The sequence below is a fragment of the Helianthus annuus genome, chromosome 13, assembly GCF_002127325.2.
Source record: "Helianthus annuus cultivar XRQ/B chromosome 13, HanXRQr2.0-SUNRISE, whole genome shotgun sequence".
NCBI lineage: Eukaryota > Viridiplantae > Streptophyta > Magnoliopsida > Asterales > Asteraceae > Helianthus > Helianthus annuus.
The window spans coordinates 84187617-84204359 of record NC_035445.2 but is presented as its reverse complement, the minus strand read 5'-3'; the positions used below and the strand labels follow the sequence as shown (position 1 = coordinate 84204359).

The 16743-nt window shown below is 46.4% G+C and overlaps 1 long non-coding RNA gene across 1 annotated transcript; it reads right to left on the bottom strand.

The window, feature by feature from the left end:
* Positions 1-7289: 7289 nt before the first annotated feature.
* Positions 7290-7831, bottom strand: LOC118485668. The gene is made up of 3 exons (XR_004877376.1): positions 7639-7831; positions 7389-7553; positions 7290-7322 (listed from the first exon to the last, which is right to left on the bottom strand). It is a non-coding gene; the product is annotated as an uncharacterized LOC118485668 (long non-coding RNA).
* Between the last annotated feature and the right edge of the window lie 8912 nt (positions 7832-16743).

Here is a 16743-nt window from a genome sequence, read left to right as displayed (position 1 = left end):
TAGCTTGACCCAAGTACGAAAGAAGATGAGCATATCGATGCGGCTGGCACCGCATCATATGGCCATTTTCGTCACGACAAGGGAAGCCAGCAAATAGTCTCCACATACGATGATGCGGCCAACACCGCATCTCGCGTATTTCTTGATCACAAGTAGGAGACGCGGTAACTTCAGACGTTACCGCATGCAGCGATGCGGCTCGCACCGCACCCTGCATATCCAACAAGTGGACTGACACGCCAGGCAAGTGGCTGACACCACGAGGCAAGTGGCGCCGGCGACAGTCCCCTGTCAGAGCTATTAAAGCAATGGGCTGACGTGGCGTAACCCCCACGGCCGGCGAGACTGACACACCTGCAACGGTGCAGCTCGTCGTCAGCCCATCCATCAATCTCCTCCTTCACTCCTCGGCTATAAATACCGACCCCAAACCAGGTTTGAGGTATCTCTTCACAACTCTCTAACTACTACTATTATCTTGCTTTGCTTCCCAAGCAAACTACTGATTCTCACGCCGGAGAGTGGTAACAAGGAGCACCCCCCACCCCATCCTCCTTGTTACGAGTCACGGCTTGTTTCCTTGTGCAGGAGATCATCCACCGGTGACCCAGCCAGCGATCTCCGAGAGGAAGGGATTAACCCTTCTTGACGAGACCAGTGTGTTAACCCTGCCCGGTTAACCATTGTTTCATCATTGGCGCCCACCGCTACTCTTAGCACTTTTTAATCCATCCCTCTCCCTCTCAAGATCATGACTGATAACCAAAACACCAATGCGGATAATCCAAATCCCCCGGTCCCAACAGGGGTCCACCCTTCGACCCCCCAACCCGGACACATTGGCACGTCCACCCAAAGGATCCCATCCTTTGCGTTCGGACACGACTTATCACAGGCCCCAACTGTGCTCCCACCAGGCGTGGACTTACACTCCTGGTACCAACAGCAGACTGACCTGCTGATAGCGGCTTACAACCGCGCTTGTACGGAAGCAAACGTACAAGCTGGGCCTACTCCAATACAACACACACCTGCCAACCGTATACTCCAATACGATGGCAGGTTACACTCACGTCCGGCTTCCAGAAGCCGACATGACGACCGTGGATCATCTTACTGTTCGGTCCATACACTCAATGAGGATACTTCCTCATATGAGTCCCGCTCCAGAGGGCCAGTGCATACCCGCCTGGGCCCCTATGGGGAAGATAGGAGGCGGTCAGCCTCCAGGCGCGGCCCAGGCATCCAGAGCCGACTGGGCCCGCAACCTTACACGGAAGGGTACGGTCATACCGACCCTGACGATCAAACCTACCGCGGGGAGTCTCACGACACCAACAGCAGACCGGGGGGACGCAACTATGTTCCTCCCAGTCACCCCCGCACTACATACCTCAGGGCGGCAAAGCGCCCTGTGCACGAACCATACAGGCCAAGGGCCGCGGCCGAAAATTCAAAATTCGTCCCGCACATCGCCAACGCCGATATCACAACGACAAAATTCCCAGTCAACATTGGGAAATACAGTGGCTCGACCGACCCGGACGACCACATGAACATCTTCACAGGCGCAGGCGTCAATGGCAGGTGGGACGAACCCACCTGGTGCAATTTTTTCCCCCAGACCCTTATCGGTCTGGCCAGGGCATGGTTTGATTCTTTGCCAGTGGGATCCCTGGATTCTTTCGAGGACTTGCGCACCAAGTTCCTCGCCCATTTCAGCCAGCAGCGACGCCACGAACGCGATTCGCTGGACGTCATGAACATCTGGCGAAAGGATGACGAATCGCTCGAGGCATTCGTCATCCGTTACAATAAAGAATGCCTAGAGATAGGCGACGTGGCGGACCAAATGGCGCGAAACCATTTTATTCGGGCCGTCAAAGACAGAGAGATGATCATGACCATCTCTGGCAAGGAGGGTTTGCCTAAAAAATGGGAGGATGTCATGACCGCAGTCAAGACATATGCCCAGACACAGCGGTCGCTCGAACCGCACGTCAAAAAGGCAAAACCCCAAGCCGAAACATCCCACCAAGGGTCCAAACGTAACAACAAACGAAACCGGGATGCAGGAAATCGGGATATTACTAAACCGTATTTCCCGCAACCCAACACGTTTGACCCACAATGCTACAACCCGGCCCGAGACACTCGGGCACCAAGAAAAGAATCTCGGGACCGCAAATGGACCGAGATCAACCAGTCGCCAAGAGAGGTCCTCCTCGCGGACCCACAATTCTTGCGACCGGCCCAACCAATGAAGTCCAAGAAAAGTCAGGACCTCACACTATACTGTGAGTACCACAAGGACTCGGGTCACACCACCAACAACTGCATCAGTCTCCGGCTGGAGATTGAGCGGGCGTTGAAAGAGGGGAAACTGCAACACCTTTTACCAGGTGGACAAAAGCCCACCAAGCATATCACCCCTCACAACGAAGGTACCTCCTCCGGAAAGAAAGCCATGTACGTGGCTTCCACCCACATGATTTACGGAGGCAAGGGTCGGCCGCGCAAAGCGGCACGAAGACCGGACAATGATTGGAAAGACGAGCAAGTCGTCTTCCCAAAAGTCCGAGGCGGACCGCGTGATAGACGCGCCGTCGTCATTTCAGGCCAGCTGGCCCATTACTGCACCGAGCGTTTGTTCATTGACCCGGGCAGTACATCCGATATAATCTACGAGCAATGCTTCAATCAATTTGACCAAGAGGACAAAGATCGGTTGCAGGCCGTAGATTACCCGCTGGCCGGCTTCGCAGGGGAAACAGTCTTTCCCCTAGGTCAAATTACATTTCCCGTGCGTCTTACCAATGGTAAACACACGCGGACGGAGGAGGTAAACTTCATGGTTTTACCCCACACCTCCAATTATGATGTCCTCCTTGGGAGAGAATCCCAAGGAGATTTCAATATGATCACATCCGTCCCCCACTCCGCGGTTGGTTTCCCAACCGCATCGGGGGTTGCAATCATCTACGCCCGCAAGGACGTCATGATGACGGACGAAGCACGTCCGACAAAGGTCGCAAGGCCCACCCCCGTCGACCAACCGGAAAAATGGGTTCTCAACCCAACGCATCCGGAACAGAAGGTCACATTGGGTCACGCCTTATCCTCGACCACCAGAGCGCACCTGAAGGAGCTCCTCTTCAGGAACCAAGACATCTTCGCGTGGACTCCCGCAGACATGACAGGGGTCCCACGTGAAATAGCGCAGCATTATTTGAATACCAAACCAGGTATCAAACCAGTGATCCAAGGCCAACGCCACCTTGGGTCAGCTAAAAATCAGGCGATGCAAGAGCAGATCGAAGAACTGCTCTCCGCAGGTATACTGCGGGAAGTCAAGTACCAGACTTGGTTATCCAACCCTGTCATGGTAGAAAAACCATCCGGGGGCTGGCGCATGTGCGTCGATTACAAGGACCTTAACAAGGCCTGCCCCAAGGATTGTTACGCGCTTCCAGAAATCGACGAAAAGGTCGATAACCTCGCACCATTTAGGTGGAAGTGTTTCCTCGATTGCTACAAAGGGTACCACCAGGTACAAATGGCACTTGAGGATGAAGACAAAACGGCATTCCGGACCCCAACCGGAAATTACTGCTATACAAAAATGCCGTTCGGGTTGCGCAACGCGGGCTCAACCTACCAGAAACTGATGAACGACACTTTCCGCGGTCAAATAAGCAAAAGTGTCGAAATCTATATGGACGACCTGGTCGTCATGAGCATGGAGGAAGATACCATGCTCACCGATATAGAAAGGACATTCCAAACTCTGCGAAGCGTCAACATGAAGCTCAATCCAGGGAAATGCTCGTTTGGAATGGAAGAAGGCAAATTCCTTGGGTTCATCGTCACCAAAGATGGATTCAAGGTAAACCCGGAAAAAGTGCAGGCGATCGAGCGCATGCCATCGCCTGCATCGATGAAAGATATGCAACGCCTGGCCGGAAGGCTGGCGGCACTCAACAGGTTCTTGGCTAACCACGCAGCCAAGTCATACCCTTTCATCAAGACCCTGCGAAGCTGTTCAAAGAAAGAACAATTCCAGTGGACCACAGAGGCTGAAAAGGCCTTCCGGGAAATGAAGGAGTGTTTGATACAGCTCCCAACACTAACCGCACCATCCAAAGATGAGCCACTCATCTTATACCTATCCGCTGCAGACAACGCAGTGGGCGCGGTATTAATAGTGGAACGAGCGGGGGTTCAAACACCCATCTATTATATCAGCAAAATGCTCAACGACCCGGAGACGAGATACTCAATAATGGAAAAATTGGTACTAGCACTGGTACATGCTTCAAGACGGTTGCGACGCTACTTCGTAAACCACATCATCACAGTGCTAACCAATTACAGGATCGGCCCGATCCTGTCCAAACCCGACATCTCTGGGAGATTAGCAAAATGGGCAATTGAGCTGGGCGCACATACGATACATTACAAACCGCGCCCTGCCATCAAAGGCCAAATCTTAGCTGATTTCGCCGCTGAAGTACCAGCGGATCGCATCCAAGAATGCGAAGAATCCCAAAATCCTGCGCCCCCACCACCCTCCTCAGAAGTATGGGCACTATTTACCGATGGTGCATCCAACGAGGATGGCGCGGGCGCAGGTCTGCGACTCGTCAGCCCTGACGGCCAAGAGCTTACATATGCCATCCGCCTCGATTTTAAAAGCACCAACAACGAGGCAGAATATGAAGCACTATTAGCCGGGCTACGTTTAGCAGTCAAAATCGGCGTGCAACATCTGGAAGCGCACGTCGATTCCTTGTTAGTTGCGGGCCAGGTACGCGGCGACTATGCCGCCAAAGGGGATATCATGATCCTCTACCTCGAGCAAGCCCTGCAGCTAAAATCCAAATTCGCTTCATTCAATATTCGACACATTAATCGAAGCGAAAACAAATCTGCGGATGCACTATCAAAGCTTGCATCCACCAGCTTCCAGCACCTAGCAAAGGAGATACGTATCGAGATTTTGCAAAATCCTTCGGTTCCTCTCCGCCAGGTCAGCGTCATCCAATACGGAACAACGTCATGGATGACACCAATTATCGCATACCTTCAGTCAGGTGTGACTCCCGAGAGCAAAACAGAGGCACGTAAGTTGCAATACAAAGCGTGCCACTATCAAATGGGAGACGGTATCTTATACCGAAAGTCATACCTGGGACCGCTCCTCCGATGCGTTAATCCACAAGATGCCACATACCTTATCCGAGAGATACATGAGGGCATATGCGGCATACATGCCGGACCACGCATGGTCGTGGCAAAAATCATGAATGCCGGGTATTACTGGCCCGGCATGCACCTGGACGCCGTCAAAGAATTACGCAAATGCATGGACTGCCAGCGCCATGCACCAAAAACTTTGCGACCAAAGAACAATCTGGTCCCCGTCACTACTGCATGGCCTTTTCAAAAATGGGCGATCGACGTAGTGGGACCATTCCCGGACGCACCAGGTGCAGTTAAATTTATCATAGTGGCGGTTGATTACTTCACAAAATGGGTAGAGGCGAAACCACTCGCTTCAACCACTGCTATGATAACAAGAAAGTTCATTTGGGAGCACATCATCTGCCGTTTCGGTTTACCAATGTACATTGTTACCGACAACGGCACCAACTTCGCTGCCGACGAATTCCAAAAATGGCTAGAAGAGCTGAACATCAAACACATATTCTCGTCAGTCGCACACCCGCAAGGGAACGGCCAAGTCGAAAGTATAAATAAAGGCCTAGTCGACGGAATCAAAGCACGATTGGGAACAGCCAGGCGTGGCTGGGTCGATGAACTCCCAAGCATCTTATGGGCTCACCGCACTAGCCCAAAAACAAGCAATGGGGAAACACCTTTCAGCCTCGTCTACGGGTCTGAAGCGGTAATACCCGCAGAAATGGGCCTCCCATCTCCTAGAATGTTGGCTATCGAAAAGCTAGACAACAACAGAGAACGTAGGATCGATTTGGACCTCCTAGAAGAAAGGCGCGAGAACGCCGCCATCAACGAGGCCAAATACAAATCCAAACTGGAAAAGTATTACAACGCGCGAGTCCGCGTTTGTACTTTCAATCCAGGGGACTACGTCCTACGTGACAACGAGGCATCTAACGCCGAGCGCCCAGGAAAACTTGCCCCCAAGTGGGAAGGACCCTACCTCATCAGCGAGGTCTTAGGGAAGGGCGCATACAGGTTACAAACACTAGAGGGCGAGCCTATCGCCAGAACATGGAACGCACAACAGCTTAGACGCTGCTATATGTAAGCTATGTTCTTACACTCTCTATGTAACCTATTGGGCTGCAGGCCATTCGCAAATAAATAAATAAGCAATTTTCTACATTATTGTTTGTTATTACTATTACAAATACGTGTTCCACTTTGCGGTATCCCAAAAACAGATTGGCAAAATCTTCATTCGTGATACCCATACAAAGTGGTAACCACACGCAACTATTGTAATAGGCCAGCAAAAGGCAAAAAGACTTGCATGCTTTATCCGGCCGGATACACAAGTTTTTGTTACACACAACACAATTCCTGAGCCCAAAAAGGCAAACAATGGAATTGACGCGGACTCATACGACAAAAGTATGGAGTACACTCGACCCCATTCACAAATGGGTAGAGTTCCGGTAATATAAGCTTTTACAAAGTTTACGCAATTCTAAAAACCCTCACACGGTAAATAACAGAATTGATGCATACCCATACAACAAAAGTATGGAGTATACTTGACCCCGTTCATAAATGGGTAAAGAATACGCAGACACACGTTCAGACATGCAAGAATTAAAAACACTTGTACAAACTGAACAAAGAAACTTTATATTCAAAAAATTCAAGTATCCACGTGATGCTTACGGAATTTACATAAAGTTCCTATTCTATACAAGAGGAATACAAAAAAGGAGGCACACTAGCCAACCTAAACCCTATTTTGTACCGCTGGTCCCCGCGTCTCCTCCGACACCACCAGCGGGTTCTTCCTCTTCCACATCCGGATAAAGCATCCGCAAGCGGTCGACATAGTCCGCAACCTCCAAACACTCGTCCAGCTCCCCTACACAGGCAAGGGGCGTATCATAAAAGGAGGCTACGGCCGCTTTCAGACGACCCTCGGTATCCACATCACGGAACCCGGATGCCTGATCGGTATAACCGCCTGCGGATAGTACATTGATGTGCCCAATGCAGCGGTTAAAACCAGCCTTGAAGCCAGCATCACGCGCACGTTCCTTAACCAGGTCCAAACCTGATGAGGTCTCAGGGGCATTCATGATAGCCTCGACAATCTGCAATAAAAAAATCATGAGTCTTCAATGCTAACCCAAGCAAATGCAAAGGCAAGGGACACTTACACGCGCAATGCCGTGAGTCCGCAGCCACTCACGATCAGCTTCCAGCTGGTTAAAAGAGGACACCAAGACATCCTTGGCCTCAACGGCAGCGTCGGCTCGCTTCTCCGCATCAGACACGCGGGCAGTAAGGTCCGTAACCGCAACCGCCCGGGACTGAACCTCAGCCTGTTACAAGAACAGCAAATGGTTCACCCGATAAATATTTTCAAAACAATAAAGGAAATATCAAAACAAAGGTAACGAAACATACCTGAAGGCTGGAAACAACCTTATCCAAACGAATGCGCTCCGCATTCACCTCTTCCAGAGCCTTGGAAGAACGGCTCTCCTTCTCCACGGCCTCCTCAAGGGCCTTTGAGGCACGAGCCCCGGCTGCTTTGGCCTCTTCAAGCGCCTTCAGGGCCTCATCCTTTGCCTGCAGCGCTTTAGCTGCTGCGGCCTCAGCCGCAGTTTTTTCATTGCCCAAGGCAACATTTGCCGCCTTGGCTTTTGCTAGCTCCTGCCGAGTATGAAACAGAAGATTGTTCTGCTTAGCCCAAGATTCGTTCCACTTCTTGCGCTCGTTGGATGAAATTTCCTCCCAACGCTTACGCTCATCAGCAAGGAGTTTAGCAAGGGTACGCACCTGTTTCAGTTGCACCGTGGCAGCCCACTCAGAGGTCTGTTTCTGCTTCTCAAAAGCGGCTTTATCCTTCTCAAGCTGCTCCGCACCCGCACGAGCAGCCTCGACCAACTTCTCGGCTTCCGCCCGCATACGAGCAGCCTCCTCCTCGCGGCGGCCCAGCACCTTATAATCTTCCAAAATGGCATTAGCCACAATGGAAGACCCTACCAACATGGTCGAGAGCTGGTTTATACGCAGCTCCCGCGGTGCGGCACGAGCCCGATCAACTTCAAAGGGGGTCCCCAGACCACCCAAGATCTCCCTGCAGGCCGCAGGGTCGTTAGCAATATCATCCCCCTGTAATACAGTCCAGGGGGGTCGATGGTACAGCGTACTGCGATCCTGGGAGTAGGTGCGGTAGTAATACTCCAATTCAGACTCCCCAGGCTGAATTGGAGGCCCGTCATACCCCGCACCACCGGCCGACGAACTAGTACCCTTATCAACCGCAGACTTCTGCGGCCCAGCATCATGCTGCCGCGCTTCAGCGCCAGTCTTTTGCGGTTCAGCATCAGAATGTTGCTTCCCGGTAGCAGTGAACCGCAAACTCAAATCGTCTCCCTCATTGGGAGAGATCAGGTTGTTGGACGAGTCGACAGTATCAAATATCCGGGCCGCAGCATTCTCTGCGGTACCCTCCTTCTGCACGGTTGACTCGGGTACCACCTTGACGGGAGGTGTCGATGGCACCTCCGCTCCACCCGCATCCATGGCACGCGGAGGGGACTCCGGAGCATCGAAGATAGAAAAATCTTCATCTTGACGCTCTGCAAAAAAGTCAAAGAGCTATCAGAACTAGTTACACAACAGTTAAGACTAGATAGCCTACACTTACCAACGACAACCGCAGGTTTTTTCTGCGCCGGAGCAGACCTTTTGGTTACTAGCCTCCGACGTTTGGTTTCAACACCACCAGCAGCTTTCTGCTCTGGCCTCCTCTTCTCACCAATCACAGGGGGACCCGCAGCTGTCCCTCCCGCAGCCACCTCTTCTGCCTGCTTCTTCGCAGCACCAGAACGTGACTCCGCGGCTGTACTCAAACCCTCAAGGGTATCAGATACTATCACATAATCCTTGTGTCGACGAAAAGAGGAATGAGAGATACCTGCTGCCTGCGGCACCAGATGAGGCACAGTAGTGACCTCCTTTATCTTCTTTTGGCTGCGCACGCCCTTCACAGTTTGCCTCTTAGGCACACCTTTCGCTTCAGGGTCCCCCAAGGCCCCAAGATCACCTGCATGGAATCAATACGTCAATAACACAACATGATCAACACAAGTAGCAAAGCTTCGATAATATACCTTTGCCTACTGGCAACTCAACTGCCAGTGCAGCCGCAGTAGGCACCCGGAAGTTACTACGGATGATAGTGTTGTGATCCTGTTCACCATCCGCACAAACTACGGTCTCAACCGTACCCTCGAAATCCGGAGCAAACATCCTCCATGCGGGAGCATCTTCTGATAGTAGACACAAAGGTCAGTAACACACGTAAGGATAAAGAATGTACAGAAACAAAAAGTACGTACCACCGCTCTTTTCCCGCACCACGGGTTTCGAGTTCTTGCCCCTCCTCAACATCATACGCAACAGCCATAGTTGCGTGTTGGTCAACTTCACAGACTCAATAGTCTGCAGTTGCGGGAACCATTGCACCGATTTCAAACTGGGCATCGCAATGGTCTCTGTTATGATCGTCTCGGTCACATTCCGAAACGTCATATCCACAGCAAGGGCAGCAGATTTGATATAGAAGAACTTCTTCTTCCACATCGTCATCCCCTTAGGGGGAGTCATCAGCTTTGGGGTACCGTCTCGTAGACGGAAAGAAAAGAACCCCATGGACACTGTCATCTGATAAAACCGTCGGAAGTCTCCAACGGTAGGCTCTATGCCAAGAGCACGGAAGGTAAACTCAAAATTACGAATACGAATCATCCCAAGCGGACTCACTTGAGAAATGTGGACCTTGTACCACTCCAAGATATCCACAACAAATACCGTCAACGGTAATCGGAGGTTACAATCTCCGAAGAAATCGGACCACATGGTCACATAACCGGCCGGAGCGTCGGCACCAGTATCACCCTCTGATGGGTACCGAGCCCCATATTCCGAGGGCATTTGGACCTCAAGCATAAGGCGATCAAAGCTTTTTCTGGTCCACTTCAGTGCCGGTAATCCACCACCGGCAGCCCCCTCTTCTTCTTCTTCGGCCACTAAAGGCTGTTCAGGGTTTTCACCCTCTACATTGTGTGGACTAGATGGTTCAGCCATCAAAAATATCAAAGAAACAGAAGATGGTGAACAGAAACACTAGAAACCTCACCGGAATTTCAGAAAAAATCGTCGGAGAAGACAGATGACAACTTTCTCTCAAACGGCAAATTTTTTGAATTTTCGACCAAGTGAGAGGAAACCACAAACGGTTTTCCCCTTATATACCCATCGCAATTAATGCGGAGGGAGAAAACAAATCATCACGTTCAAAAGGAGCGTATCTTGCAACAACACGTGTCGAGCGCCGTTTTAGCTGACGGTTATCACGCGCGCGTGGCCGCCCACGCGCCTGACAAAGAAGACGTTTACACTCCCTGCTACAGTGCATTTAATGCCTCGGGCAGTGCAAATGTCCTTTCATTTCAGCACATGCAGAAACGTCTCACCAACTTCTACCAACTCACACGTGCGATCAAGCCACGTAGGCAAGAAAAAGCGACAACATTATCCAAAAAACATAAGCGGCATGCGGTTTTTCTGGTTTACCGCACCATAACCCATACCGCATGTCGTTTTTTTATATACCCTAAAAAATAGGTAGAAATATATCTATCTATACTATAAAGGGATATATTACCTTTTCCGCATCACTCACGAGCACACGTGAAATATGCGGAAGTGACACACATGAACCCATTCAGATGTGTCAGATACTCAGAACCAGTGTTGTTCTTTGGACTGAACCGCATCTCAGGAACAGGCAAAGCGCATTGCCTTCATTCTCTTCAAGCTTCAAATCCCTCCTGTCCGGTTCACAACCACAGAGGGTGCATGAACAACTTCTTCAGAAAAAAGAAGGAACGGAATCTACGCGCCCGCACATCAGCAGCCCTGACTCCTGAACCTTCAAGAGTTACATCCGTGCAACAAGCACACTTTGAGCGAATATGGGGCTGCAACATCGCAGACACCCATAAAGAGCTACAGACATAACCATAGCTTCCGCAGAGTGGTTGCTACGGAAGAGCAAAGCTCACTCCACATCACCGAACGAGGCTACCTCGTTATAAACTCGGTATTGGAGCGTGAAGGAAAGTGGCTCCAGAAAGAACGCAGATACGTGCTCTAAACAAGCACTTATCAAGCAGCAAGTGTCCGAACAGCGGTAACAAGTCTGCCTATGACTTTGTTTACCTGCCAACGGACCGCGGTAACAAGTCTGCTTAGGACTTTGTTTACCTACCAATGGATCGCATGGAATAAACAACGATGGGCACCCCCTTGCCTATGACCATGTTTATTTACCCATAGTTTAGATCCACATTGTTCGACCAAACACGGCCAACAATGACGCAACGAAGTAACCGCAAAGAACGTACGGTTACTTGAGAGCTATCAAGATGAACACGAACACCCCACCAAAAAGGGATGGTCATCTCGTCATAGGATGCTGAACATAGAACTTGAGCAAAGTTCTAACACAACATCCAAAACCTTCAAACCCGACCGCAAAGGTTGGTTTAAAACCTTTTCTTTTCTTCTTCGTGCACCATTCTGGCAAATGGTTCGAAGAAGAAACCACCTCCAAGAGGTTCGAAACATGTGCAAACCTTCGAACCACCATCCAAGAGGTTGGTTCGAAGTTTGTGCAGCATTACTATGAAGGTCCCTAACAGGCCTTCAACACAACAACAGGTGGCAACCCACCTGATGACATGCAACGGCTGAGAATTTCGCATCAAGCGAAATCCCTTCACCGGTACGGAAGAGGCATAGCCGGATTTTCTACCCGATCACCAGTTTGATCTGGCCTAGAATTTTCTCCAGACTGCCACACTACCTTCCTACACCATAAGTCCAGTACTCCTCCCACGTGCAACTTGCACAAGGTAGCAACACTAGACTGGGGGGACTTGAAGGGGTATGGTCCCAAAACGACCATTACCCGCATCAAACAAACCCCTACCAGTAAGCAAACCGCACCCATGCGGTCACATCCTTCGAACCCATTCGGTTCGAAGATGAATAGCTTGACCCAAGTACGAAAGAAGATGAGCATATCGATGCGGCTGGCACCGCATCATATGGCCATTTTCGTCACGACAAGGGAAGCCAGCAAATAGTCTCCACATACGATGATGCGGCCAACACCGCATCTCGCGTATTTCTTGATCACAAGTAGGAGACGCGGTAACTTCAGACGTTACCGCATGCAGCGATGCGGCTCGCACCGCACCCTGCATATCCAACAAGTGGACTGACACGCCAGGCAAGTGGCTGACACCACGAGGCAAGTGGCGCCGGCGACAGTCCCCTGTCAGAGCTATTAAAGCAATGGGCTGACGTGGCGTAACCCCCACGGCCGGCGAGACTGACACACCTGCAACGGTGCAGCTCGTCGTCAGCCCATCCATCAATCTCCTCCTTCACTCCTCGGCTATAAATACCGACCCCAAACCAGGTTTGAGGTATCTCTTCACAACTCTCTAACTACTACTATTATCTTGCTTTGCTTCCCAAGCAAACTAGTGATTCTCACGCCGGAGAGTGGTAACAAGGAGCACCCCCCACCCCATCCTCCTTGTTACGAGTCACGGCTTGTTTCCTTGTGCAGGAGATCATCCACCGGTGACCCAGCCAGCGATCTCCGAGAGGAAGGGATTAACCCTTCTTGACGAGACCAGTGTGTTAACCCTGCCCGGTTAACCATTGTTTCATCAGAAACCAATGCGAAATTGGTTTTGAAACTTGACCTTTTTGGCTAAACAATATTTTTGGGCTCCTTCAATGAAAAACCAATTTAGTTTTGAAATAAATGTATCTATTTGGGCCTAATCCATATACTATATAAAAACTTTCAAAAAAAACTTGGAGGCCCTTATTTTTTGGTGGCCCTAGGCCCGTGCTTAGGTTGCCAAGCCTATGGAGCTAGCCCTGGACGGTTCCAGTGTTGTTTGAGTAAGGTCAATCTGAGTCCGTTTGATACCCTTTGTACGACTTTTTATTTTTAGGAGTCTTTGTATTTGATAATAAACCTACTATATATTACATAAAAATAGTTTTTCGATATATTTTTTTTAAATACATTTATGATGTAACTTCTTAATCATTTAACAGTTTTTAATAATACCGATAGCTTAAATAAGTATTAAGATAGTATTTTTTTTTTTTTTTTTTTTTTTGTAGTTTCAGTATTTATTTCATAGTTATCTAAATATCTGAAAAGATATAGTATAATATTAGCATTGTATTGTACTATTGAAAATTGAAAATGTAAAGAAAGTATAACATGTTATGATATTCTGAAAAGATATATTATAATATTGACATTGTATTGTACTCTTGAAAACGAAATGAAACTATAACATGTTATGACATTGACAATGCACAAAATATATTTTCTCGAAATTTTGTAAAAGTTAAATTCTAAGTTGACATAGAATATCATAAAATTATAATATAGCACACGAAAAAGTAAATAAGTTCATGCATATAGACTTATAGAGTTATATCATATACTTTTTACTGTTTCCTCGTATGCTTTTTACTGTTTAAAACTCTTATATATTAGGAAATAATTTTATAATGTATTATTTTTCTTATTAAAAATGTATAACTATCTTTTCTTAAAAAAAATGTATAACTGAATTTAAAATATTGGCTGCTAAAAGGCTTTTCATCAGCGAACTCAACTAGTAGTAGGACGGTTCCTAAAATTTACACCATTTAAATTATGTGTGCATTGAAATATTGATGATCGACGTCTGATCCAACTAGGGTTAGTAGACGGAAAAGTTGGTTAATCACGTGCATGTTAACTCAAAATATTGTTATTTAGTTGACACAATTTAACATCTATGCTTCGTGGTGTTTCATCCAAAAATTTTAAAAACAAAAAAAGAATAACGAAATAGCTTTAAACATATAACGAATTCTTTATATTACAAAGTTTAAATCTTTATGCGTCACCCATTGATTCTTTGTGCTTGTCACCCACGTCAAACATAAGTTAAAATCAATTTTAAAAAAAAAATTATTTTATAAATTATTTTCTTCTCAAAACACTTATAAGCACTGTAACCGGATTAGATTCAATAAACGGTTTAATCGGGCAGTGGCGGACCCAGGAATTTTTCCATGGGGGTGCGAAATATTTTTAAAAATTTTAGGCCCCTAAGTATATAAGTAAAAAAAATCGGTTCGGGTCGGGTCATGTAAAACAAAAGAAATTGCGCCATAACGTCCCTACTCATGGTTCCTATCACAAACAAATTGATGCATAAGTTCATCGCTCCATAAAATAATGTTTCAATTTTAATTTTCAACCCTAGAAATCGTGTGTAATCACCCTAAAAATCATCTAAACAACATAATCACCCTAAAAATCATCTAAACAACCATAAACAACGTCAAAACACATGAAATTTCAAACCTATTTAAGAATTTTGTTACCCTTTGGTGTCGGACGGCGGTGATTCGCGGCTGCTGATGACGTGCTGTTGTGGTTGCTGTTGTGGTCGATGATCGCTGGTAGGAGACGACCCAAGAGAGGGAGGGCGGGATGAATTCTAAGGGACTATTGGGCTTATTTTAATTATTATAGTTTGAACTTAGGTTGAGTTTGGTTAATGGGCTAGTAATTAGTGGGCTAATTATGTTTAATGAAATAGTGGGTTAATGTATTGGGTATTTGGGTTAAGTTGGGCAGTATAAGTTTATATAATTTAGGTAGTTTTTTAAATTAGAGTTTACTAAAAAAATTTAAAATATAAATCGAAAACATTTTTTACCTAAGGTGTGTGGACGAAAAATTCCAAGGGGTGCGGATGAAAAAATCCAAGGGGTACAGACGGGATTTTCAACGGAAAATAGCACTAATTTTTTTTTCCCGGGGGTGCGCCCGCCCACCTTGGGCTATATGTATGTCCGCCCCTGTAATCGGGTGTATTAGATGATTCAATCGAGTGTATTAGACGGTTTAACCAGTTCTATCGGACGATTCAACCGGTACTACCGACTGGTTTGACCCAATTTTTAAAACATTGCCTATAAGTACCACCATTTTTCATCAAATATTTCGGTTTTCACAACTTCCATGTTTTAACTTTAAATAAGAATTATTAATTTATATAATCTTAAAGAGAAATGTTGGTGGACATTCTCTTTTGCCCTCGACCTTTTTTGTTCTTATTTTTACCCTTTAGACTACTACTTCATTTTACTTATCTTCAAACTCTAAGAAATGATAATTTTAGCTCCTAAACTACTACCCCATTTCACAATTTCCTCACTAGCTTTTCAAATTTCATTTTTACCTCAAAACTACTACTCCAATTTACTTACTTACCCTTAAACTTTCGAAATTTTACAAATTCTTAAAACTTTTTCAAGTTTCATTTTTACCCCTAGGCTACTACTTCATTTTACTTACCCCAAACTTTCAAAAATGACAATTTTTGCCCATAGACTACTTCATTTTACAAATTAATCTCTACGTGTCCGTATAAATTCACGTTTCGACGTAAACGGCATAAAGTCATGTTTCGACATGATTTTTTTCCGAAAACGAATCGGGTCAAATATAATACGTTTTCATGCTTATTTTTATGTACATTTCCAGTTGGTCTACGTTTTAACATTCAAGTTACTGTACGTTTTCACGCCGCTAAGCCTTGATGCAAATGTAAGGGTGGGGTAGTGCTTAAGTAGAACACCACAAAACAAACCAACTCGGTTTAGATTTTGTTTCTTTTATATGGTATAAATTTGATTTACTTTACTTTTTGATTTAACCGCAATGCTTATATAGGTTACGTTGAGTTATATCGGATACGTTAAAACGTTTGTTTTATATGGTTGACGCATTACATAACGCTTGGACAAATCCATTTGATATTTGCGATGTACCCACGCTGCAACACGCATAAGTTATTTCTTAATCATGTATGGAAATTCATTTCTTAAAAGTTTCGGCTAACTTTTAAGTTAAAACATAATTTCTTTTCAAAACTAATGTAAAAAACTACTTTTGACAAAATAATAAGAACTAATTTTTATGCATTTGTAATTCTAAATAAAATCTTTATAAATAAATCGTTGTTTAAGCTACTTTTATTTACAACCTCGGTAGGACCCATAAATAAATCAACTGCCATCAGCGGGACGAAAACATACTATTATATATATGTATGTATGTATATGTGTGTGCATGCATGCATGCATGTATGTATGTATGTATGTATGTATGTATGTATGTATGTATGTATGTATGTATGTATGTATGTATGTATGTATGTATGTATGTATGTATGTATGTATGTATGTATGTATGTATGTATGTATGTATGTATGTATGTATGTATGTATGTATGTATGTATGTATGTATGTATGTATGTATGTATGTATGTATGTATGTATGTATGTATGTATGTATGTATGTATGTATGTATGTATGTATGTATGTATGTATG